The sequence below is a fragment of the Simochromis diagramma genome, unplaced genomic scaffold, assembly GCF_900408965.1.
Source record: "Simochromis diagramma unplaced genomic scaffold, fSimDia1.1 OVJJ01000585.1, whole genome shotgun sequence".
In the NCBI taxonomy this organism is placed as follows: domain Eukaryota; kingdom Metazoa; phylum Chordata; class Actinopteri; order Cichliformes; family Cichlidae; genus Simochromis; species Simochromis diagramma.
The window spans coordinates 11,587-14,790 of NW_024387398.1; the positions used below are offsets into that span (position 1 = coordinate 11,587).

The 3,204-nt window shown below is 42.1% G+C and overlaps 1 long non-coding RNA gene across 1 annotated transcript; it reads right to left on the reverse strand.

Annotated features, from left to right (window-relative positions):
* Nucleotides 1-1,887: 1,887 nt before the first annotated feature.
* On the reverse strand, nucleotides 1,888-2,927 carry LOC120720457. The gene is made up of 2 exons (XR_005692955.1): nucleotides 2,753-2,927; nucleotides 1,888-2,379 (listed from the first exon to the last, which is right to left on the reverse strand). It is a non-coding gene; the product is annotated as an uncharacterized LOC120720457 (long non-coding RNA).
* Between the last annotated feature and the right edge of the window lie 277 nt (nucleotides 2,928-3,204).

Consider the following 3,204-nt stretch of genomic DNA (forward strand, 5'->3'; position numbering starts at 1 on the left):
GTGAGCCAAGGGGCGGTAGTGTGCCTTAACATTGGTTGCCAACCAAGAAGAAGAAGAAGCTGTGAGCCAGGAGGGAGGGGGTGAGTGAGGCTGTGTCCCAATTCAGGGTCTGCACGCTTGAAGTACGCGCACTACGCGTACTACGTACGGTGCGTACTATAAGTACGAGAAGTGCGGAAGTGAGAGGCTTGTGAAATGGGACGGTATACGCTTCGTCGCGCTGTTCAGGTTGCCTAGCAACCATGATATTAACCGCGAGACACGTTACATACAGCTTTGTTTGACAGAAATGAAGGAGAAAAATGTTTTGTTGGTCATTCATTTTTGTCATGACATCACTTTGATTAGTTGAGTATCTGAGGCTGAGACCACGGGACTGTAAAACATGATTGTTGGGCTTCATTTCTGTGCTGAGCAGTCATTTAAGATTAGTTAGTAAATAACAATTAGCTCATGTTGTTCATGAGACTAAAGTCATCTCACTGTGGAAATGTAAATATAATATGGCCAATATTATAGTATTGTCAGATTATTATGATATATTACTCAACAAAAATATAAACGCAACACCTTTGTTACTGCTCCCATTCCCCATGGGATGGACGTAGAGACCTAAAATTCATTCCAGATACACAATATAACCATCCCTCCCAAACAGTTGTCACAAATCAGTCCAAATGTGTGGTAGTGGGCACATCTGCTATATTAAGATAATCCATCCCACCTCACAGGTGTGCCACATCAGGATGCTGATCTGACATCATGAGTAGTGCACAGGTGTACCTCAGACTGCCCACAACAAAAGGCCACCCTGGAATGTGCAGTTTTTTGCGCTATTGGGGGTCTGGGGACCCAGAACCGGTCAGTATCTGGTGTGACCACCATTTGCCTCATGCAGTGCAACACATCGTCGCATGGAGTCTATCAGATTGTCAATTGTGGCCTGTGGAATGTTGGTCCACTCCACTTCAATGGCTGTGCAAGGTTGTTGGATATTCGTGGGAACTGGTACACGCTGTCGTATACGCCGGTCAAGCACATCCCGAACATGCTCAATGGGTGACATGTCCGGTGAGTATGCTGGCCATGCAAGAACTGGGACATTCTCAGCTGCCATCTGCCCTGAACAATGTGAACCATGATTCATCCGTGAAGCGCACACCTCTCCAACGTGCCAGACGCCATCGAATGTGAGCATTTGCCCACACAAGTCTGTTACGGCGACGAGCTGGAGTCAGGTCAAGACCCCGATGAGGACGACGGGCATGCAGTTGAGCGTCCCTGAGACGGTTTCTGACAGTTTGTGCAGAAATTGTTTGGTTTGTGCAAACCAATTGTTCCAGCAGCTGTCTGGGTGGCTGGTCTCAGACGATCTTGGAGGTGAACCTGCTGGATGTGGAGGTCCTGGGCTGGTGTGGTTACACGAGGTCTGCGGTTGTGAGGCCGGTTGGATGTGCTGCCATATTCTCTGAAACGCCTGTGGAGGCGGCTTATGGTTGAGAAATGAACATTCAATGCGCAGGCGACAGATCTGGTTGACATTCGTGCTGTCAGCATGCCAATTGCACGCTCCCTCATTGCTTGTGGCATCTGTGGCATTTTGCTGTGAGACAAAACTGCACATTCCAGGGTGGCCTTTCGTTGTGGGCAGTCTGAGGTACACCTGTGCACTACTCATGATGTCAGATCAGCATCCTGATGTGGCACACCTGTGAGGTGGGATGGATTATCTCAATATAGCAGATGTGCCCACTACCACACATTTGGACTGATTTGTGACCACTGTTTGGGAGGGATGGTTATATTGTGTATCTGGAATGAATTTTAGGTCTTGTTAAGGTTCAAATATTGAGGAAGGAGAGTACAAACAACCAGGTCCAGAAGATCTTGGTCAAACAATTGATTTTAATGAATACACGCGTGGGAAGACCACTCTGTACGCAGACAGCACTTGATCTTCGACTTACTAAAGCACAAACAATAATTTTATAACATCAGGGTTTGATTTAATGACGCCCCTTCATGCGTCACAGATACATTTTATACATAGATCCATTCAAAACCACAATGACTTTTAACATAGTTTAAAAAGAACATCGTCTTCCATCTTCATAACAGGTACTTCCTGTCACTGCCGGATGCTCTCTTGTCATCTTGACACCTCAGCAGCAGTTCTGCGACAAACTGCTCTTTTTGCAACCCCAAGCAAAACATGATTAAACTTCCACCTATAAATGATTTTCTCTAACTGAGTGTGTGTGTGTGTGTGTCTGTGTGCTAACCACAATTGCACCCTGTTTCACCTCGCGACTAGCTCCTGACCTCTAACCAGACAGAGAGACAGAAACCACTCTCGTATATGTAATAATCGAACTGAAACTATGGATATATCATCTACTTAAAATAAATGTTTTAATCAAGAACCTCTTACTAAAAGCTTAATATGAAAATGACCTGATATAAGTGTTTTGTAAGCCTGTATTGCAATTCCTTCTATGTTCTAGTTTTCCCTCAGCATGGATCATCTGAACAGTCACGTCAGTGAAGCTTTAAACCTTTAAAGAACCTGAACATCAACTCAAATAAGCACAGATATGCATTGTGTATGAAATAGTTATAACTGCATCTGAAATACATAGTTAACATAATCATAAACATCTTAAGGCCATCTTAAAGCTATCTGTTACATTGTTAAAGCTATGATCAATTTGAATAACCTAGTACTTAGCCTGCTGCTCAAAATAACTTTCACTTCTGCAAACTCTCTGCAACTTCCTGTCAGCCTGCAACTTAGTCTTTCTGAAAGACACACTGTTTAAACCTCTGAATGCAATATAAACTACAGATTATATTCTTAATGCAATGGTACTGTTGATAATTATTTAACAATAGCAGTAAAATAATTTCCCTGCTCCACAGTCTCTACGTCCATCCCATGGGGAATGGGAGCAGTAACAAAGGTGTTGCGTTTATATTTTTGTTGAGTGTATATATATACACACACACACACACACACACATATATATGTATATGTGTGTGTGTATATATATTTAAAAAAAAAAAAAAAAAAAAAAAAAAATATATATATATATATATATATATATATATATATACACATATATATATATACACACATATACATATATCACTGACTTTCAGCTTGTGTTTGTGGATATATGACTGACTTTAATTATTAAACATTCG